Source organism: Scyliorhinus canicula, chromosome 8 (assembly GCF_902713615.1).
Source record: "Scyliorhinus canicula chromosome 8, sScyCan1.1, whole genome shotgun sequence".
Classification (NCBI taxonomy): domain Eukaryota; kingdom Metazoa; phylum Chordata; class Chondrichthyes; order Carcharhiniformes; family Scyliorhinidae; genus Scyliorhinus; species Scyliorhinus canicula.
In genome coordinates this window covers 171,186,486-171,210,580 of record NC_052153.1, presented here as the reverse complement: position 1 = coordinate 171,210,580, position 24,095 = coordinate 171,186,486, and the positions used below count along the sequence as shown (strand labels likewise).

The following is a 24,095-nucleotide window of genomic DNA, read 5'->3' as shown; positions in this document are numbered from 1 at the left end:
CCGTCCTTTTCCTCCAAGCCCGGAGTGCGCGGGCCGGGCTGCTGAGTGAAGTTGCGAGACTTTCAATCGTTTTACAAACTTTGGCGAGGGGGGTTCCTATTCTCCCTCTCTCTTGTGTCTCTTTGTCTGAGGATTGAGCTGGCCGCACCGTGTGAGTGTTGCACAGGCAGGGGGAGAGCTTTGCTCGCCCTGTGCGCAAAGACAGGAGGAGGTGGCATTTGAAGAATCGGCTGGGTCAAATGTTCATTTTTTAAAAAAAAATATTTATCCTCTCCCCTCCGCCCCCCGGCCATTGCTGAGCGTGATTTACTGATGCTGCCTCTGTGGCCTGTGGTTGCCGGAAGTTATGCAGTGTTACCCTCTCCCAACACATGTTCAGCCAGCTACCTGATCCCGCGTGTGTGATTCAGTAAAGTGGCTGCTTCTCATTGATTGTGAAAGCGCCAGAGCGATGTCTGTTTCAACCTGAAGGGGAAAACAATGGGATTCATCTGACTGGAGTTCGGTGTCCCTTTCCCGCGTGGGTGTAAAGTGGGTTTACGGGGTAGGGGTGGGAATACAGGTCATTTCATGTGATGCTTGGAATTCCTTTCACCAACCCCCCCCCCCCCCCCCCCCCCCCCCCCCCCCCCCCCCCCCCGCTTTCAGTGGCTGCAAGCGAAAGAGAAAAAAAGCAACTGAGCGCTGACCAGCGGCTCAGAACCAACTTTCCCCAGTTACTCTGGAAGAGGGAGTGTTTGGTGCTGTGTTTGTTTTTAATCTTTGTCACTATGAGTTGTAACGCCTGCTCCCTCTCTTGGACACACTATGCAGAAGTTTGCCAAGGCGAGGGGCACCTGGGCATGTGGCCAGGAGCTGGCGGTGTCCTCACTCACTGGGACCTCTGTACTTAAAGCGGGAGAGTCAGTACCATTGAATATATAATGTCACTACCATTGGATATATAATGTCACTGCCATTGGATATATAATGTCACTGCCATTGGATATATAATGTCACTACCATTGAATATATAATGTCACTATCATTGGATATATAATGTCACTACCATTGAATATATAATGTCACTATCATTGGATATATAATGTCACTATCATTGGATATATAATGTCACTGCCATTGGATATATAATGCCACTACCATTGGATAAATAATGGCACTACCATTGAATATATAATGTCACAACCATTGGATATATAATGTCACTACCATTGAATATATAATGTCACTATCATTGAATATATAATGTCACTATCATTGGATATATAATGTCACTATCAATGAATATATAATGTCACTATCATTGAATATATAATGTCACTACCATTGAATATATAATGTCACTATCATTGGATATATAATGTCACTGCCATTGGATATATAATGTCACTATCATTGGATATATAATGTCACTATCATTGGAAATATAATGTCACGACCATTGCATATATAATGTCACTACCATTGAATATATAATGTCACTATCATTGGATATATAATGTCACTGCCATTGGATATATAATGTCACTATCATTGGATATATAATGTCACTATCATTGGAAATATAATGTCACGACCATTGAATATATAATGTCACTATCATTGAATATATAATGTCACTACCATTGAATATATCATGTCACTATCATTGGATATATAATGTCACTGCCATTGGATATATAATGTCACTATCATTGGATATATAATGTCACTATCAATGGATACATAATGTCACTATCAATGGATATATACTGTCACTACCATTGAATATATAATGTCACTATCATTGGAAATATAATGTCACGACCATTGAATATATAATGTCACTATCATTGGATATATAATGTCACTATCATTGAATATATAATGTCACTGCCATTAGATATATATGTCACTACCACTGAATATATAATGTCACTATCAATGGATATATGTCACTACTATTGGATATATAATGTCACTACCATTGGATGTATAATGTCATTACCATTGAATATATAATGTCACTGCCATTAGATATATATGTCACTACCACTGAATATATAATGTCACTATCAATGGATATATGTCACTACCATTGGATATATAATTTCACTATCATTGGATATATAATGTCACTATCATTGGATATATAATGTCACTATCATAGAATATATAATGTCACTGCCATTAGATATATGTCACTACCACTGAATATATAATGTCACTATCAATGGATATATAATGTCACTACCATTGAATATATAATGTCACTACCATTGAATATATAATGTCACTATCGTTGGATATATAATGTCACGACCATTGAATATATAATGTCATTACCATTGGATATGTAATATCACTACCATTGGATATATACTGTTATTACCGTTGGATATATAATGTCATTACCATTGGATATGTGATATCACTACCATTGGATATATAATGTTATTACCGTTGGATATATAATGTCATTACCATTGGATATGTAATATCACTACCATTGGATATATAATGTCATTAACGTTGGATATATAATGTCACTACCATTGGACATATGATGTACACATATAGGATGTACACACACAGCAGGGCAGGTCCACGGGAAAAGGGCCATCAGGTCAGCTCCATGTCCCTCGCCAGCTTTGGAAAATGTCACACCTCAATCCGAGAGGGATTGGTTAGGTCGAAGGGATCAGACGGTGTTGCTAACTCTTGACCATATCTGATTGTGATATGGACAGTGGATGTGCTGCGGATCGCCTGGGCGTTAATGTTAGCACACACAGTTCCTTGTGCAAGTGCAGTCAGTAGGCGGACTCTTCACTTCTTCCCGATAGCGCCTTAAGATGGAGACACGATACTGTCGCGCCTTTTATATATAGTGTATATAAATACCCTGAAACGCTTCGGCTCCCGCCCCATTCCTCGGGATGTTAACACCCTACATACAGTGGGCACAATCCACCCGGGCCGCGTTTGAAATCGTTCTGCGCTTCCCCGTCTGTCTCCGACTTAAGGCTTGTGTTTTAATTCGAGATTCCCGTGTTCCTTGTAAAGACGTGCTTTCTTTCCTCGACCCAGTTCCTCGTGGTGCATGTAAACTACAACAATACCGCCAACCACAATCCGCACTTTCCCATCAGACTCCCCTTCAAATCACTGTTGTAGAGCCAGGGAACACCTGGCCACCAATAATGTTTGTTATCTGAAATCGAGAATTGTGAAATCCCACCCACACGGATCCGTTTTTCAGTTTGGAAAGACATCTGTGTCTGTACACTTCATTCATAGCCGTGACGACTCACCCCAACAACAAACTATAACATAGTGGCCCAACAGGTTCGTGAATGCGGGACAAACTTCCTGCAGTTTCGTGGGAGACAGTAGCGAGGTCCGATCACTCCGTTGAAAAGTTGCAGTGGGTGGAGAATGGAAAGTTTAGAGTTTTACTTTTGTTCAGAGGTCATTGCTGGGACTAGATGGCCGCTAAACTGGGACAGGTTTGCCAACATTGCCCAGTTCTGGCACCAGGAAACTGGCTTGTGCACCACTCTTTGTCATTTCCAACGTGCAGTCAGTTAACTCCTACTCAACATCGCTTGTCCATGCCCCCCATTGAAAGTCACCCAGCCGAGATGTGATGGCGCCGATACATGTTAAAACTCGGATAGAATTAAAAGACGAGAGATTTAAAGAGCTGAAAGAATTGGACTTAAAAACAAGGCAGTTGCAGGAGTACATTTCACATTGAACTGCAGAGCTCAGTAATCAGGGCGTTATTTCTGAAGTTTCGAATCCTTATAATGCAGTGGCGGTAAACTGTCCTTATAATCCTTATAATGCAGTGGCGGGGTAAATCCCCCGCCCCCAAAGTATAGAGGCAGAAAACATTGGAAATGTACAATGGGTCCGTTTAGCGTCTCGAAATACTTCAAATCACTCCAAAAGTAATCAAATGATCTCTTATGGGAGGTTGGGATGTCCTGTGGGATAAGTTTAATAATGTTCTGAGTGCAGCTCCCTTATGTTTTAAATCCTCAAAGCAACTTGGATGTTTTATAGGAGATTAAGACACTTCTGTGTTGGAGTCCAATGAAAGGCTGCTCATGGGGTACATTTAAATAACGTGATTGATTGGAGGGGGGGGGGGGCCAAGGAAACTGGGACTGGTATACTTTTTGTTTTGTACTTTTTGTTAGATTTTCATTTACCTCCACCGGATACTGAAATCTGAAATCATTGCGAGTTGATGGAAGTAGCTGCGGTCGGGGAACTTCAGTTTAGAAGGAAACGGGTAAAGGATCCCCCCCCCCCCCCCCTTTTCACGTTCTGTGGTGCCTCTGATGATCCGTTTTATTTTCTGGGGTATTTTGTCGCTTTCTGTAGTCGTTTCCTGGTCCAAGTGAATATGTGAGTGTAATCTGAGCTTTCCGGTCAGAAATTGCAGCTTTTGAAGTGCGTTTGACAATGTTGCTGCTGTAACTGATTTGGGGGCAATGCGGAAAAAAGCGGCCTCACGCCGCGCCAGACTACAGGGGCAATGCGACGTGTGTGAGGTGCAAAGTTTGTCTGAGTGAAAAAGTTGAATGTTATTATTTCCCAGGAAGAATTAGTCACAATGGTATATTTCGTTCAGACAGTTTAAATGTTTATCTGCGTTACAGACTATGAACAATTGAATATAATGCCTGTGACTCTAATAAGTGGATTACATACATTATTCATATTAAAATATCTATATTATACATGAACATAAAGCAGGAATACATTTCAAGTGAAGAAGTACCATGGGGACAGATTTTCTGCCATGTTTGTTCGAGTGGGGGTGGAGGTGAATAATTTAGCGTGGAGTTACCCTTCCTTGCACAAGGGGATAAGGCATAACGCAGAAGGCGTCGAGTTAAAACTTTGATGTGACAGTGCAAAGTCACAGGGACAGGCAGAAGTAAGTCAATCAGTCCTCAGAAGCCAGCGTTTCCTCCAATTGCGCATCCTGACAGCCAGGTATCCTGCAGAGAAGGTAGGACGGAGTGGGGTGTCTTTGTAAGTGCTACTTTCTGAAGTGAAGCATTCAGCCTCGGATGTTGAATGCAGCCAGGACTCTCGAGTTAACAATGTTTGCTGGGAGCCTGTATGCCGATGAGCTCTGAATGTTGCTGATTATCGGAGGATTCTGGGCCGTTGTGAGTAATGGTGAGTGGTGACTTGAGATTGCTTCATGACTGAAAGACCAAGTGAAGGGCAGGAGAGTCAATCTGTTTGCCCCCAATTACCCTATTGAATGTGTGCTGCTATCATTTACTTTTCATGGGGCATGGGGATAAGCCTTTTGATATTCTGTACATTAATGCAAGGAATATAAAAAATGTCTGCCTTTCCCAAGATCTTTGGCAAAAATAATTGGATCAGCAAACACGTCTTTTTTGTGTAAATGTAGCAGACATGTCGAAGTGTACAGTGCAGCGGAAGGAAGGTACATTGAATCTAGGGATATGCTGTGCATAGATGTTTTTGAGTAGATTTTGAACTCAGCTCATGATTTAGTGGCCACCTGTGTTTATATGTTGTGCTGCCAAGCAAAACATATCTTGAGGATCTCAATGCTTCAACCTTCTATCCCGGGTAAGGGACTTTCAGCGACCAGAGGTGAAAATGCGCAGCTAGCTTCAGTCAGTCGGACTGGGGGTGGTTGATTCTTCCAGCAGCCCTGTTTCTGACGGCTAGCCAGTAAGCTGTCCTTACGTTTGTGGGCATCAGGCATGGGCAGGATCAGGCATGGTCAGGATCAGGCATGGGCAGGATCAGGCATAGCTATGCTGTCTAGATTATTGTCTAGTAATCTGCCACTTCTCAGTGGCTGCTACTCCGGGAGAGTGCTGCAACAATTGGACCATACATTAATGGGATTGATGGTTTGAGAATCAGATTTAAATCAATGAGCAGGTAAAACCTAAATTTCAGACATATGATAGAAAGCCCACAATTAAAACTCTCACAACAATAGGAACACAACACGAGGTAAGGTGTGCTGACATTTTGGAAGTCATTCTCACGCTCATTTGAACATTTCACAGTAAAGTTTGGGTTAATTTCTGGCTTCATGGAGGAATAAAACTGGGCGTGGGGGAGGATGGTCACTTTCTCTGCCTAACAAAATTGATACCTTTTGCGTTTCTGATAAGAGTAGGAATTGATCCATGTACAGAGGAATGAGTGCTCCAACTGTAAAGTCTCTCCATTGCAGTGAGCCCGGGGAATAGATTTCAATTGGAGTTGGAAGGGGGGGGGGGGGTTTCCCATCGTTACTCAGAAAATATGCACCAAGATTGTTCGCTGCCTCCTTAGCTCTTAGGCGGGGTGACACAGCACAGTGAAATCTCTTTATGTTTCATTATTGCGACATGCAAGTAGTGTTGCATCAGGGGAAAACATTTAAAACAACTCTTACCTGGCGGCGCGTTGGATTCAAAAATAATCTAGAAACAGCACCGTATCAAAAATGAGCAATTTACACCACAGATGTTTTCTCCAAAAGAAAATGGAAACCATCAAAATTTAGACTTGAACTTAATTAACATCGTTATTGAAAAGTCTTTATGACTTTTTTTTTCCATAAACAACGTTTCTTGTAAGTTTCCCAGTCATTCGCCTACCCGAATTTTACTGTTAAATGTTTAATATGTCTATGAGTGCAAAAGAAATCCTTCCAACACCTCACCTCACGCTGTTATTGTGGGAGTTTTGATTGTGGGTTTACATTTCCTTCTTTGTATCGGCTAGGAAGGATGCTTTGTTTGATATTTTGCCCACTTACTGTCGTTTGCCTGAAATTTTGGTTCTGCCCGCTCATTAAGAGAAACCCGATTCGCAAACCACTACCCAATTCTTTCATTCTGAGTAGTTTCATTATGTGTCCATGCTTCTAATGAAGATTAATGTTTTCTGTGTGCGCAGAGATGTTTTGGAGGGCTGCGTTCATTGTGAGTGCTGAGTGCTGGGCTCGTAATCAATTTCAAATGAGCTCCTCTGCTATTCGTCAGTCTCTTTCCCAAACCGGTGTTATTAGGCTGTATTAACCTTGTTGGTGATTGATTAAAGCACTTGTGCATATTCAGATGCTATTTGTCAGGAGAAGGGGGACAGGAGATGCCGGAGAGGATTTGAATGCTCGCAGCGAGTTGCCATTGTTTGGGAGCTTGTTGGCTGCTGAAAGTTTTACAATTCAGGGCAAATGGGGACGAGATAAGGGCAGCAAGCAAGCCTTTGTGAAAGGTCTGTTTGAATTCTGAGTGGTGCCGTGATGCAAGCTCTTGTAATAGCAGCTAATGGCATCAGAATTAATTTAACTATTAAAGAGAAAAGTGGCAAGGATTATATGGAGCAAAGGGTTAGAATACTATCCTACCCTCTTCCCCCTCCCCTTCCCCGGACTCATATTGAGGCAATTGAACGGATAAAGACCTCTTTCTGAACAAGAACAAAGGTAATTTGGTTCTGATTGATTTCACTTCTGGTTTAGTGGCCGGAGGGGTACAGAGTCATCCTTGGATTTGTTACTGAATTTGACCGTCTCACTCAAGAAGCTTCAGTTTGGCCACCAGTTTCATCCCGGTACCGGGTGATTGGCATTGATGGACCATCTCCCACTATCCCGTTACTGTATCCAACTTGCCCATCACCACAACCTTGTTCACCCAGGGTTTTTTTTTATTCGGCTACCGAAATGAAGCAGGCACCGATGCAAAACAGCGTTAGAGAGGGCTTAATGATGGTTGTGCAAAAATGCTTTTGTGGTCACACAACCGTTGTGGTGTGGTGTCTTACCTGAGGGCACCCGTTGTTGAAACTGATGGAGAAGTTGGCCAAATACTCCCACTTTCCCAGAATTAACCTTTACCACCACAATTGACGCAAAGCATACCTTACCATCTGCCCCAAAGCACAGTGCCTTAAAATAAAACTAGGATAATACTTCATTCACATCTCTGCAATTTCATGACACTAACCAATCCTACCTGGGGTTAAATCAGAAATTGGAGTCACAAAATGTAATTATTGTGTAAAATATCCATTATCTTCATAGTATGTTTTTTGAAAGACGATTGTATTTTCTTTTAAAAAGTGACTAGATGTCAACTCTGGAAAGTGTGAAGTCTTACAACACCAGGTTAAAGGCCAACAGGTTTGCTTTGAATCACTAGCTTTTGGGGCGCAGCTCCTTCATCAGGTGAGTCGAAGTTGCAACATTTACCTTGGCAACTACTGAATATCGGGGCTGGTTTAGCACAGGGCTAAATAGCTGGCTTTTAAAGCAGACCAGGGCAGGCCAGCAGCACGGTTCAATTCCCATACCAGCCTCCCCAAACAGGCGCCGGAATGTGGCGACTAGGGGCTTTTCACAGTAACTTCATTTGAAGCCTACTTGTGACAATAAGTGATTTTCATTTCATTTCATTTCCATATCGCCGCTGTTAGTTCAATACCATGTGAGGTAATTGATGCTCATGTATCTTAGTTTGCCTGTTCCTGAGCTAGTCACTCTGCCTGCCGTAGATAACACTGTCCAGTTAGTCAAAGTTGCTCCCAAATAGTTCAGGCCAGCTTCCATGGTAAAAACCTTCAACTACACAGTTTCTACATAAATTCTATGATACATTACACCAAAACAGTTTCTCAGAGTGTCTGCCCCAACCACATTTAAGCAGCATATAAATGCCATTGAAACAGGCATTGCTTTATAAAATCATTATTTTACATTTATTTGGGATCTTTTCCCAGTGCACCTTTAAACATTGAATTCTTATATCAGCCATATATGGAAAAGTGCAAGTGGAGCAAACAGTGTCAGGGCAGCACTCTAAATGTCTCTATTTCTTTTGGACTATTTTGCAATATTTTGTTGGCCTGCGTTTTGTCAGCTACAGTGAATTAATCTGTTGTATTTGATTTAGGACCTTCAGAGGGTCAGGAAATAAAATCCCTTCACTTTGCTCATTGGAAAATTATTTCAGACAGAACTGGCCACAAAAAAGAAAGTGTTGTTGGTGGCTGACCTGACCCTCCGTTTTCTTCCTCGTGTCACTGGGCATTTTCAGCGTTCGCAAGCCGAATTAGAAAATGCTGGGCCATTCAGAGAGAATAGCTCCTCTGTGAGAGGGGCACTGTGCCACACTCTTCAAACCCTTTCTACTTCAGCAGTTTAATTAACTTTGATAAGTGCGACAGAAATAACGGAGTTTTGAATTTAATTATTTTTTTAGTATCTTGGTATTTACTTATGCAGTGCAATTGTTTCATAAGCCTCATTCACATTACAGTAATATTACTATATTTTTTTTAAAGTCTGCAAAATGGATGTCAGTAAAACCTCAGTAGCTTTTCAGACATTGGAGAATTTATGCTGATAGATTCTATTAATACATGCAGTTCGCAAGGTTTCTCTTGGTGATTGTGCTTTTTCTCCCTCAGGGTGAGACTTCCCGTGTTTCTTTTCAAATATTTTCTCCCCTCAAGCTTTTTAAGCTTTCTCCCTGCGCCTTGCCTGTGAGCCTGACACCCTGCTTCCACATCTTTCACAAACCTACCTCTTCCACAAGCTAGTGTTCATCTGCTCTGATACCCTCTTTTAGAAGGTCCGGTGTCAGATTTTGCCATCCTGGGACATTATTGGACTGGTTTAACTCAGTGGGCTAGACTGCTGGTTTGTAATGCAGAACAAGGCCAGCATCGCGGGTTCAATTCCCGTACCAGCTTACCCGAACAGGGGCCGGAATGTGGCAACTAGGGGCTTTTCACAATAACTTCATACTTGTGACAATAAGGGCAGCACGGCGGCCTAGTGGTTAGCACAGCTGCCGCATGGCGCTGAGGTCCCAGGTTCGATCCCGGCTCTGGGTCACTGTCCGTGTGGAGTTTGCACATTCTCCCCGTGTTTGCGTGGGTTTCGCCCCCACAACCCAAAAATGTGCAGAGTAGGTGGATTGGCCAAACTAAATTGCCCCTTAATTGGAAAAAATAATTGGGTAATCTAAATTTAAAAAAAAATACTTGTGACAATGAAAGGTTATTATTATTATTATTTTACCATGTTATATACAAGTTGTTGTTGTTCACTGGCTGTAAAATACTTTTGGACATCCTGAGACCAATAAAGGTGCTATGCAAATGCAAGTTATTTCAGGTTGCCTGTCACCTGCCATTAGGTCCGGGTTTTACTCACATATTTTTGCAGATGTCAAACATTTGATAAAAGCTAGTGGTTTTGTTTCAGTTTATCCTCGTGTCATTTTCTTCTCCAATTGTCCTCCCCTGTTTTTCTAGCACCTTATTCACATGGCCATTACTCTTGTCCAAGCATTAAAGTAAGTGTGAGCAGTCGCTTCCATCTGCAGATGTGCGGGGGAATTATCAGAGCTGAACAAGCTCAGTACCGAGCAGGGAGCAAATCTGGCACTATACAATCGAGTTATTCATTGGATAAACCAGCTGAGCTATTGGGGAGTGTGATTTCATAAATGATCACAGCTAACTGTTGAGATGCACCTATTTTCCTCATAGTGTCCCTATTAGTCCTTTACTAAAACCTGTCTTAGATTTGGATGTGCTGACAAGATGGGATGTACTGGCAGAATATGCAGTTGTGCCTTCTTATTTCAGTGGCATAAGCAGCTTTTTCTCCAAGACTTTCTTTGCATGATGCCACACTGTCAGCTACCTACTATGATGAAGTTAGTTTCAAAAATTGAAATTCCATTGCAGCATGGAAGGTTCTTTTTCTTGAGCGTATGAGATGAAAAGGGCAAACTACCTCCACGCACAAATTCAGCGTCAATTAGCCTCCATGGGAAAGTCTGATTGAAAACAATACCTGGTACCTTTGGAAATATGCTGTTGACCCTTGTTAGTTTAAGGCTGTGATAGATATATTTTTGGTCTCGTAGAATCATGGGGATTGGGTAGAAAATGTGGAGCTGAGATATACACTGATTCTACTGAGTGGCAGAGCAGGCTCGATAAGCCATATTGTCTGCTCCTATTTCTTATGTTCTTGTGTCTGGCCTCCTGTCCTTTCAGGCAGATAGAAATCTTGATGCTCCTACTTCCTATTTTGACCTGGAGTTTTCTGCGTTCTTTATAGAGGTTTTCTGCGGTCTTTACAGAGGTTTTCCTCTACTTCTCGGGGCCACTGTTTAAAAATAAGTGTCCCCCCCCCCATTTAAGACAGAGATAAGGAGGATTTCTTTCTCCTAGAGGGTTGTGGGTCTTTGGAGCTCTCTTCCTCAAAAGATAGAGGAAGCAGCGACATTGAATATTTTTCAGCCAGAATTTAGATAGATTCTTGATAAGCAAGGGGGTGAAAGGTTCTTGGGGGTTGTAGGAATGTGGAGCTGAGGTTACAATCAAATCAGGCATGATCTTATTGAATGGCAGTGCAGACTTAAAAGGCCTCCTGGCCTACTCCTGCTTCTGTTTCATATGTAAAGAAGCGAATATTATTAATTCATCCAAGGTTGTTCTGATTCTTGCTGGGTTGCAGGATTGCTGGAATAAACAGGCATTCTCAGAGAAACGTGAACACCAGTAAGCTGCTCACAGTTTGGATTCTGCCAAGGCTTCTGGGTTCCAAACCTCATTACAGCCCTGGTCCAAACACAGTGAAAAGAGCCGACTACCAGAGGTTAGGTGAGGTGAGTGTGGCTACGCTCGACATCATGGTAGCATTTGACCAAGTATGGCTCCCAGGAGGCCAGTAAAATTGAAGGCAATGGATACCAGACAGAAAATCCCCACAGCCTGGAGCCATACCCAGCATAATATAAAATGATAGTGTTTGTTGGAAGCCAATTACCTCAGCCTTAGGATATTGCTCTAAGGATTCCTCAGGGCAGAGTTCTAGGTCCAACTATCTTCAGCTGCTTCACAGAATATTGCACAGAAGGAGGCCAATCTGCCTGCTGCCTCTGTGCCAACTCCTGCAGAATGTTTTATTGAGTGCCACTCCCCTGCCTTCTCCCCACAACCGCACGTTATTGCTTTTCAGATAACAATCCAATGCCCTCTTGAAAGTCTTGATGGAATGTGCCTCGACCACAATTTCAGGCCGTGCATTCCGGATCCTGGGGCATGTGCTGCGAGAAAAACCTTTCCCTTATGTTGTCATTGCGGGGCGGCACGGTGGTGCAGTTTTAGCACCGCTGCCTCATGGTGCCGAGGCCTTGGGTCACTGTGTGGAGTTTGCACATTTCTCCGTGTCTGCTTGGGTCTTACCCCCACAACCCAAAGATGCGCAGGAAAGCTGGATTGGCCATGCTGAATTGCCCTTTAATTGGGGGGAAAAAAGAATTGGGTACTTTAAATTTTGTAAAACAAATGTCGTTGTTTTTTGTTGTCAATTTCTTCGTCACTGGCCTTTCCTCCACTGGTTAGTGTCCAATGTTCAGGTAACTGCTGCGCTATAAATACAGTTATTGTCGAATTTTACAGGGAATTAAGGGGCCACCGTTATTTTGGCAATCAGTGTGCAGTCCTGGTTCTGTCAACAAGTACTGTACGGCTGGTTTCAATGCAGAGATATTTGATGAGTGTGATGCAAGTGTGCTCTTAGTCTTCGTCTTGCATTGGAAATAAACCTCAGAAGCATTTACAGATTGATTTTTGGTGAATGAAGGACAGTAATTTAATTCTGAGGTTTGAAACTGCATGAACAAATTCACGGTGCACGGCAGTTTGAACTAGAATTAAATTTAAACAAATTTCACATTGCAGAGAGGTTGTGTACATGTATTCAGTCTGCTGCAGCTGTAACGTGAACAACAAAATGGATAGCTCATTAAAGCTGCGCAACCCCATAATTTTCTTTATTCATTTGAAAAGCACTTCCCAAAATAGCCCATTCTTGAAAATATCAGCCTGCAATTCCACTTAATTACCACCTAGTTCATTCACCGTGAATAATTTAAGAAAATCTAATTTCAACAGCACTTCGTGATTTGCACGTAAACAAAAGTTGTGGAGTGTCACAATCGACTGATGTCTCTCCAGTTAGATTGTCGGAGGTGCGACGCTTGCCGACAGTCCCGCCACTGGGCTTCATTTTGAGAGAGCTGCTTAACACATGCCTATTTCGGTGAGCACATCTAGGATCAGGACTGAGACAGGTGAGAGTGGCAGGCAGGAATCATCAGGAATCTAGCTGACTGAGTGCCAACCAATCTTGCACTCACTGCTAACTTATTGTTACTTATCATAAATAGCACCAAGGATTTGTGCAATATTAGCTAGACAGCTAATCCTGCGCCATTGTTGCAGGATTCTTTAAAAAACTTTATGTTGTTCCTTCAAAGTTAGGAACTGCCTTCGCAATGTCAGAATATGTGTTGCCTGGTGCAGAACACAGCTGGACAGAACCAGGCAGCTTCATTCTTGATCTATACTGCTTCTGCTGTAAAGAATCATATCATCCCTACAGGGCAGAAAGAGGCCATTTGGCCCATCAAGTCTGCACTGACCCTCTGAAAGTGCACCTCACCCAGGCCCACTCCAATGCCCCATCCCCGTAACCCCACCTAACCGTTGGACACGAAGGGGCAATTTAGCCTGGCCAATCCACCTAACCTGCACGTCTTTGGACTGCGGGAGGGAACTGGAGCACCCAAAGGCTGATCTTTGTGAAAGAAGGGAAAAACTTGCATTTATGTCGTGCCTTTCCTGACCTCACGGCATCCCAAAGCACTTTATTGCCAATTAAATACTCGTGAAGCGTAATTGCAGTAGCAATGTCGGAAATACAGAAGTGAGTTTGCACACCGCAAGCTCCCACACACAATAATATGATCAAATAGCCAGATAATCTGTTTCAGTGATGTTGTTCGAGAGATTGGCCAGGACACCAAGGATAACTCCCCTGATCTTCTTCAAAGTAGTGCCATGGTGGGATCCTTCCAGTGAGGGTTGACAGGGCCTCGGTTTTAACATCTCGTCTGAAATGTGGTACCTCTAATAGGTCTGCAAAAAGGTAAGAGAGAATAGCATTTATATTGTGCTTTTCATGATGGCGACGTTTGTTGGCCAGGCTTGTGTGTAACGAATGGCCACTTGTGGTAGATTTTGACTGATGGGCAGCTGGCATTTTCAAGCTGCCAGGTGAGCTGCAATATGCCAGATTGAGGTCCAGAAATGGAGGGGGTCAGGGGGGAGATGGTGGCAGCACTTTCAGAGGGCAGGACTCCATGGCAGCAGCTGGCTCGATTATTTAGGGACCGCCTGTGGGGATAGCAATCGAAGGCACGATTGACATCTATTGATATGAAAGTTGAAGTCCTGTCCTTTAAATCTGCTGGGTGTTTTATGATGCTGGGTGAAAAGCCCCATTTAAAATGGCGTTTGCTGCAAGGCCGCCATTTATGGGCAGCTCAATCAGAGGCATTTACTGCTCCTTTAAGACAGGATGAGGGCACTCAACATTGACCTTAACGGGTCTCAACATGTGAACTGCACAGGATCGATTTCACAATAATCCTTATTTTACGCATTCCCGCAGTATTCTGTTGCGTAACCGAATATACGGTATGCTTGAGGAAGACCTAGAAGTGCGATCTCAGTGGACACTTGCAGAGAAAACTTAGGGCTGCACTAAACAATGACAATAATTAGACACTCATGTTGGCAGTTATCACCTGCTTGCCCATAAGGTCATACTAATAGCTGTTCCTCTTCTTGCCTCTCTGCCTGTGTGATCAAGCTGAGCATTGCCCATTTTGCCTTCCCGGCATGGTTCTCCATTGTAGTCAGTGTGCATTATTCGTGACTGCCAGTTTCCATAAGCTGCTGGTTTCTGTCGGATTGCTCTGATTCTGTTCTGATTTGTGGGCAGGCAGGCGGGCAGTATTTTCCAGGTGGCAGGAGGTCCCTTTTGAGTATGAAAGGCATGAAATTTATGCCTGAGAAGTTAGGATGTGATGTTTATGATGAAGAGTTTCAAAATTAAGTTCATACATAAGTCATTAAGTCTTGGAATGTTAATTCAGTTAAACACAAATGCAAGTAAATTCTCTTTAGTCGTGGGAAATCCTCTGACAGTGACTAACTGCATTGACTTCATGCTTTTGAGGATTGTTTTGAAGTACGTCCTACACTAAATCCACAATACATACATTGTACATAGATTGAAAACATAGCGCGAGGGCCTTGAAACTTCAAGGGATCAGACAGTGATTATAGTCACTGTGCTGCAGCACTGAAGGCTTGTAGTTCTTTCTGATAATCATTAGTCATAAGGAACTCAGCTGGTAAAGCATTTCACAGCAATATAGTCTGTGATACAAACAGTGTGCTTGACGGACAGTTCACGGTTCCTCCAGACAAAATCCACTCTCTGCCTTGTTGATCTGCCAAATGTAGTCAGTCAGGGTGCAATCACAGCCAGAGGCTCTGCTGCTGCTGTCGCTGCTCCACTAACCATCCACTGGAGCATGCACAGAGATATCACATTCTGTCAGCGCTGTGTCCCTCGAACTGGCTCGATACAATAGAGTGGGCAAAGCCACTGTTGAAAGTGGTGAAATGGGTTCATCAATACTGCCTTGCATGTTCGAGATGCTCCTATGAAGTTTCAATCTTTGAAGATTGAGGCAGTCACTTCCCATGACTGCTGTATAATTCACCATCCCAGGCCTACTATTTTCATGTTCAGAAATCTGATGGACTGCAGCGGCACTCGTTTAACTATTTTGACCAGCGCGAGTAGCTGCAAAGCCAAGGAGTTGTTGATTCATGTGACCCATAAGTGCTTCCTCTGGACCAGGAATAAATTGTATGGCGATGTTAAACTTATTCAAAGTAATATTCAGGGCCACATTTTCACACAGTAGGGACGAATCCAGAACCATTTGAAAATTGCAGGTGGGACCTGAATCCAGGATTCCTGCTCCCATTCCCAGTGCTGGCAATTTTTGCCAGCATGCAAAAAGGGTATGAGTAGGGGCAGCACGGTGGCGCAGTGGTTAGCATTGCTGCCTCACGGCACTGAAATCCCAAGTTCAATCCCAGTTCTGGGTCACTGCCCGTGTGGAGTTTGCATATTCTCCCCGTGTTTGCATGAGTTTCACCCCCACAACCCAAAGATGTGCAGGGTAGGTGGATTGGCCACACTAAATTGCCCCTTAATTGTAAAAAAATAATTCGGTACACTAAATTTATAAAAAAAATGAAGGGTGTGAGTAGCTAGCCAGCATCCTGCACTCCCAACTTGGCCAGCTCTATTACAGGTGTAGGCTGCTCCTAGCCCTGTCGCAATTTTCATTGAGTGATCTGTGGTCACGGCATTAAGAAGGGTCATGGATCAAAATCTGGATTCATGAACTTTTTGAAAGGCAAGTTAAAAATGTCTTACTCATGCCCCCTGGCCACTCCTCGTGTCAACCCATGTCTCCAGAAACTTCCCATGGCCCTACTTCTCTGCATGCCAACTCATGGCCCCCAGTCACTTCCCTTGGTTTCTTATACTCTCCCTGCCAACTTTATCCCAAATCACATCTCTTCCACAGCCATTCTCCCAGTATGTACTAGGCGCATAACTAATGCAAAAGTAATAACAGTGGCAAGTGTGGAATTGCTGACAAAAAACACCCGTTCTGAATTTTCTTTTGAAAAAATATCTGCTGTTCCTACTACCCTATGAAAGTTTATACCGACAGACTATTAAAGTTTCAATAACAGAGGCTTCTGAAATGTTACACCTCTTCACATGACCAAATAACATTGTGACAGTGATTGGGTTTCCCCTTGTTCTCATCATGCATACATGACTGAGAGCCCAGAACAAGAAAATCATTATCCCAGCGGGCATCAGTTTTGACAATTGAAGTAAATTGTTGACTTTGCTTGCTTGACATCTTTAAGGGCTCATAGTAATTTATGTGATCTCTTTTGTCAATGCCTCAATGCCATTTTAAAAGCCTGACTTGGCACTCGTGCACACCCATTGCCACCTAATATCTGCTTCCAAGGTCAGTGGGCCCAACTCCATCCTACATCTACACTGCACCCACCACCTCCTCCCCATTCCTGCCAACCCAGAGTTAAATCTGGGTGTGACTTGGTGCATTAAACTGAGCTGGGTCAGCTGGGTCTGGAAATATTGACTCAGCCTGCATCAGTAGTGAAAATCCAACCCTAAATCTATGTAAGATTCAGCCTCTAAGGTCTACTTTATTTGGATAATTTGCCAGGGATCTCCTGCCTGCGCCACATGATCCTTGACTCCTCAGCAACCACCACCAGGACTATTAGATCCGACACTCAGTTGCATAAAACTAATACAGTAAAATGCACAGTGGACAATTCTACATCATAAATAATGGTTCAAGAAGATGGCTTGCCACCACCTTCTCAAAGGTAATTAGGGATGGACAATAAATGCTGGTCTTGCCAGTAACACTCACATCCCAATGCATTTTTAAAAAAGACCATAGGACAGAGGACAGAAGTAGGCCATTCAGCCCCTCAGTTCTGCTCCTCCATTCATTGAGGTCATGATGGAAGCATTTAACGTCAAATATGATTGAAAGTGTGTCTTATGACTAAATGTATTCTCTGTGAATCTGTTAATTTGTTACAAATGGCTAGTTTGCTTACATAGCCAATCTTTGCCGTTTGGAGTGATTCACCTGGGCTACAGGTGATATCTATTGTTAAGACCCTATTTGCTAAGTTGCTGAAAATGGAATGTTTGGGCTCAGGAGCTTATTTCCTCAGTGCCAACACAGCTGTTCTCCGCCTGGTGGTCTTGTTCCCATCATGTTGGGCTCCAGCGTCCTCCATTTTGATGTTCCTGTCTTTGTCACACTTCTTGAGTCAGACAGGGCGGATGGTGGGAGAATGTTTCCCCTTCTTGGAGAGTTTAGAACTAGGGGGCACAGTTTAAATAATAGGGGATCTCCCATTTAAGATGGAGAATTTTGTTCTCTCAAAGGGTTGTTCGTCTTTGAAACTCTCTTTGCCAGAAAGCCATCAAGGTTGGACCATTGAAAATGTTCAAGGCTGATTTTGATAGTTTTTTGATGAATAAGGGAGTCAAGGATTATGGGGAAGCAGGGAGCAAAGTCAAGTTAAAGCCACAATCAGAGCAGTGATGGTCTGATTGAATAGCAATATAGGCTCAAGCAGTTGCGTGGCCTACTCCTACTCCTATTTCTTATCTCCCTCACTTAATGTTATTAGGAATTGTGATGTTATCTCAGGGTGAGATTTGAAGCAATGTAGAAACTGAATGGCCCCAATGAATGTTTAATTAGTCTCCAGCATTTAATTTGTATTGTCTTCTGTCAGCAAAGATCTTTTGCTGGACCCAATTAAATGTTTCGCTGCTGACTGAGGGAACTTGAAAGGATCACTCAGGTCATTGAAGCTTCACTTCCTGTCAACCCAAACAGGTGTGCCGGCAGTAGGCAATGTGGGCTGCACTGGCTGGGCGCCAACTCAATATGATAAACTGTCATCATGGATTTGCCACGTGCCCATGTCCAGTACACGGTCGCTCCCTCTGCATCTTTTTATGGGTGGATCAAATTTCCAGGTCCAAGACTTTATTCAGAAAGCCCATCTATATTGATATACCAGGCGCACTGATGGCGGATTGCAGTTCAGTGCGATTGACCATTAACACAACTTCCTCTGCACAAGCTTAATAAACTGGAACCTTTTAAAGCAGGTAATATAATTTTGGACGTGGTGTCCTGATGCTGTTGCAATCCTCTGGAGGCCAATGTATTTGCCGTAGCAATAAAAGGAGTGTTTCATGGCATAGTTCACCAAGATGACACTGTTTCTGATATTAGCATCGATAGTTCATTACCGGTTGTCAATGGTGATCGCAGGTTTTCTTAAAATTCATTTGCGGGATGTGGGCATCAGTGGTTAGGTCAGCATTTATTGCCCATCACTAGTTGCCAATGAGAAGGTGGTGGTGAGCAGCCTTCTTGAACCGCTGTAGCCCCTGAGGTTCAAGTGAACCCACACCATTGATAGGGAGGGAGTTCCAGGATTTTGACCCAGTGACAGTGAAGGAACGGCGACGCAGTTCAAAATTGGGATGGTGAGTGGCTTGCAATTCTTGGAAACAATTGTAAAACTAAAGGGCAGCGCGGTGGTGTAGTGGTTAGCACTGCTGCATCACAGCGCCAAGGACCCGGGTTCGATCCCGGCCCCGGGTCAGTGACCATGTGGAGTTTGTACATTCTCCCCGTGCCTGTGTGGGTCTCACCCCCCACAACCCAAAATGGTGTGCAGGGTAGGTGGATTGGCCATGATAAATTGCCCCTTAATTGGGAAAAAATAATTGGGTACTCTGAATTTAAAAAAAACAATTGGAGAAATAAATGTTTGCTGTTGTAAAACACAGGATGGAACGGTAAATTAGTAGAAAAAGATGCTTAGCCTCCCTGGTATTTGGTACCTGACACATATCACCACAGTAAGCTGTACATTGTTGGAACAGGCTTGCAAAACAGTTGAAGATATTTGAAACTCAGTGCTAGTTCAAAAAAAACTACCATCATATTGAAACTTTATACGGAGTTTGAAACACTCCTTAAACAGATTAATGGTAATGTTCTTTTCATATATTCTCACGAACAGCTGAATCATGCAGTCGAGGAAAGGGGACTTACTGGCAGTGACACATGATTAAATCATGGAACCTGAAACCATAAATGAGTTTTGCTGCTGTTGAGTCCTTTCTGCTCATTTTACACATGTCTTTTTGTGATATTTTCAAATCAATTTTCCTCCTGATGTCGTGTGATTTTGTTTTCCATATTTTCTTCCCTTGTGCAGTCCGAGTGCTCATTCATGGCCTGAGATTGTCAGCATTGGCTGATATGAATGCTGTTAAATGTTCGAAAAGCAACACTAACTACAGCAAAAGCTTCCTCCCGTCTTAATTAACAGAATATCTTTGCAGGACTGTCCAATTCTCAAGAAGCTGTTTTCTTAAACTACATGTAAGGGGACTATTTTTTAAAAATGATGACTGTTTTGTATTATTCCCAGCTGTCACTGTGACCACTTGTTGCATTGTGGGTGGATTAGGCTGTTGACGATGGCTGTGCAGAATGGGCATACTTGCCATTCTTTGATGTGCGCGAGGAAAATGCCTTATCACGTCTCTCAGAAATGTCTGGAGGGATTTCACAATACCACCTACCGTTTCCCAAAATAATCTCACCTTTTTCTCTCATTCTGCTGCAGAGAGATAGCCTTGACCGTTTTGAACGCTTCTCTCCAATTCCACATCCTGTGGTGTTCTGTCATTTGCCTGCAGGTTCTATCATTGGTTGGCGGCGGGGGTTTGGGGGTAGGGGGGGTGGACAACAATAAGCCATTTGAAAATCTCAGGCAAAACCTTCAAGCGCCGCAGTGCTGGGTCGAAAGTGGATTAAGCCGCTGAATTGCTTTTCACTCCTCCTTGCTTCCGCCCCGGTGTAGATTTTACGATTGGCTGTTCATCTGCGTCGATCACTCCCACTCATTTTGCTTTTCTGTTCATGCCTTTGCAGTTTCAAATTTTAGCTGAAGGTTTTTATGGAATCATTCTGTTAAGACACGCCGATAGTTGCAACAGCACCGAAAAACATCATTGCATTAAACTCACTTCCCAAAGCTTCGGTCCAGCAGGGAGTTCCATAAAGAAGAGTAGAGCAGGCCACATGGTTTCCTGACCATTTCCTTTTACGGGTGGGATCATCCCTCTCTCATTCTGATCTGTTAAGCATGTGAGGGGAATGAACTGATATTTTCACGAGAGAGGTTCTTCCTCGAAACTCTCTTCCCTGTGCCAGCGCTTTTGCTGTGAAAACTGCAAGGACAGCCGAGAGCTTCACAGCACGGGCTCTCTGCAGTTCAAGCCTTTTTCTTTTGTTATGCTTTACTTTATCTTTTGATTCATTTGTGGGACGAGGGTGTCATTGGCAAGGCTAAAATGTATTGCTCGTTCCCACTCGCTCTTGAGACGGGTGGGTGGTGAGCCACCTTCTTGAACCGCAGCAGCCCATTCGGTGCAGGAACGCCCACAGTGCGGTTAGGGAGTGAGTTCAGAATTTTGACCCGGCAGCGATGGAAGTCCTGCATGTCGAAAGTCAGACTTGGAATTGTCAGGAGCACATATGGTGACAAATCCTTTGTGACAGATACATTGTGCAGTCCGATTCTAAATTTTGGATGGAGTCCAGTAAGGACAAAATTGTGAAAAGGGTTACAGTTTATAAGCTGCTACTTCCAAATGTAGCTTGCTAATGGGTGGAAATGCATGAGTAAGCATTCAAAAGACTACCAGATACTGTGACGATGTGGAAATACTTTATACCATGCATGTTTTTACAAGCTATTTTATATCAAGTAATGGTGGGTGGTCTTATTTTAATTGATAATGTGAGGAAGAAATTTGCTTTCCTCTGCTGCCTTGTGATGTGCATCTAGAAATGCTTTGTCACCGGTGAATAACTTTTGAAGTCTAGCCGCTCTTGGACCTGAATTTACATTTGTTACATTAAAACAATGACTGCTCACTAGCTCTAAAGCAGTTTGGAGTGTCCTGATGTTATGAAAGGTGCGACATATATGCAAGTTTCTGCTTCTTTCAATGAGGTCACTGAACGCCTTTGTCACCTTTGGCCATGTGCTCCGGGTTCGGAAGGAGCACTTACATAAAGTGGCTCCTCCTCCCAGAAATTATGAGCTTCTGCCTCATGTACATTGCCAATTAAGGACTCTGCTGCATTTGTTTCCCCTTAGCAGCTTTTTATTTGGTAATTTGGCAACCCAGATTGGCAACAATGTGCTCTGTTCATTATTCAAAAACTTTGAACGATGCAGACCAGTATAGGAGTATGAATTTGTTGGCATCTTTTAATAACAATAATCTTTTTATTGTCACAAGTAGGCTTACATTAACGCTGCAGTGAGGTTCCTGTGAAAATCCCCTAGTTGCCACCTAGGCACCTTTTCGGGTACACAGAGGGAGAATTCAGAATGTCTAAATTACTGACAAGCATGTCTTTCGGGACTTGTGGGAGGAAACTATAGCACCCGAAGGAAACCCACCCAGACACGGGGAGAACGTGCAGACTCCACACAGATAGTGAGCCAAGCCGGGAATCGATCCTGGGACCCTGGAGCTGTGAAGCAACAATGCTAGCCACTGTGCTACCGTGCTGCCCGTTAAGTTTCTCTTTAAGGCGCGAAGATAGGGGGTTGGGGGGTGGTGGTGCACGGATGGAGGCAATTGAAACTCCTGCCTCAACCAGGAGACCCGAGACTGACCTAGGATTGGGCCTTTAGCCTCCCTAGTCACGATGCTGACAATCCCTGTTATGGTCTTATGGTTAAGTCTCCACAAGTAGTTTACAGTTTGAAGAAATGAGTTGTGTGTCTCCTGACTCTCCGGCAGCAGATGGGAGCTAAGGTCCTGGGCATATGTGTCATGTGAGAGTACCTTTAAGAAATGGGTGTTTAGAAATGGGTGTGTATATAAATATCTGTAGTGAGATTACCTTTAAGAAATGGGTGTTTACTCCTGCAGTGATGTCAGAGAGTGGGTGGAGCTGGGCTGTCCATCAGCTTTTCACTTTTGTTTTAGGCTGTTTGCTGCAGGGTGTGTTTTAGTTCTGTTTTCAGTGTTGGAGCTGAAGCCAGACAGAGCAGGTGTACTGTTGCTCTCTCTGCCATGAAAAGACTATCTCTTGATCATTTGCTGAATTCAGAATTATAAATGTTCTCAGTAATGAATGTAAACCTAATGTGCTTCTGTCAAAAGGTATTTCTTTTGTCTTCTGAATGTTGTTTGGGAAGTTGTTAAGGAATACTTAGTGTTGTATTCTTTGGGGGTTGTATTTGAATTGATGGTTGCTAAGATGTTCGCTGTATGTTTTAAAAACGTTAACTTGAGTTCATAGAATAAACTTTGTTTTACTTTTAAAAATTCTTTTCCATTTCTGCTGTACCACACCTATAGAGTGGGCCGTGTGCTCCCCATACCACAATCTATTAAAAGTCGTGGGTCAGGTGAACTCCATGATACACTTTGCGGTTCTCTAAAACCTGACCCATAACAAATGGTCTGGGAAATGTGGAGGATGGTGGCTGGAGGTCAGTGTGCAGCGAAGCACGATAAGCTTCTGGAGGGTGGGTTATTTCTTTAACTTTGAACAGTCCTGTGTCAAAGAATATTGACAATGAGCCAAAAACAAGTGTTAAACTCCTCATTTAAATATGTAAAGGGCCAATTGCCTGTTTGAGGTTATCACCAAGAATGCTTGAGAAATCACCATACCCAATAATCGAACAGATATATTTCAGACAATATTTGGATGTGTGGTTACTCACCAAATTTGGCCCTGGTGTCAGCGAAATCTTTATCTTTCTTTGTCAAACCACCAGTTTTTATCAAAACAATTCTGATGTACTCATCACTGATTTTATCGTGTCACCCAACTCACTTGGGTTTATTCCAGCCTGCGTGGAGGTTTGTCCTTTTCGTTGTTTCCAGTACACTCATATCATTTTTTTCTGATACACGTTTCACTGGAATTTTATGATCACTTATTCCCTTGGCTCAGAAATGTAAATTAAATATTTCCGCGAGGAAAAAAAAACTTAAAGGTTAGGAATGTGGATTTACATAATTTTTCACTGTGTCAAAATGAAGATAAATTCTCCCAGCCCTGAAAAGGAGAGTGGAGTGTGTGGGTGAAAGGTCCTTCCGAGACTAGGGCAGAGCTTGGATGCCTTTTATCATAGACCATCAGGCCCATTCCATTCTGGTCCCTCACTCACACTATCTGCAGGGAAGACAGAAATAATAGGAGGAAATATTGAGCTGCATAGACTCACGTACAAATAGCCATTCGGCACAATTGCCCTATGCTGCACAAGAATCTACTCCCACTCGACTTCATCTAACCTTATCTGCATCGCTTTCTATTCATTTCTCCTTCATGTGTTTATCTATACTGGGCAGCACGGTAGCACAGTGGTTAGCACAGTTTCTTCACAGCTCCCGGGTCACAGGTTCGATTCCCGGCTTGGGTCACTGTCTGTGCAGAGTCTGCACG

General features: G+C 43.1%; 1 protein-coding gene across 19 annotated transcripts in view; it reads left to right on the top strand.

Moving 5' to 3' along the window:
* tenm3 (teneurin transmembrane protein 3) overlaps positions 1-24,095 on the top strand; it is a 4,148,867-nt gene that overhangs the window by 3,190,193 nt on the left and 934,579 nt on the right. Inside the window, exon 1 of one of the 19 annotated variants that reach the window (XM_038805729.1) lies at positions 4,991-5,008. The exons of 17 other annotated variants lie outside the window; for them this stretch is intronic. The gene's annotated coding sequence lies outside the window, so the exon portion shown is untranslated. Of the gene's footprint in view, positions 1-4,990; positions 5,009-5,074; positions 5,182-24,095 lie in introns of those variants that run through there. One more of the 19 variants, XM_038805726.1, reaches the window with a different exon arrangement.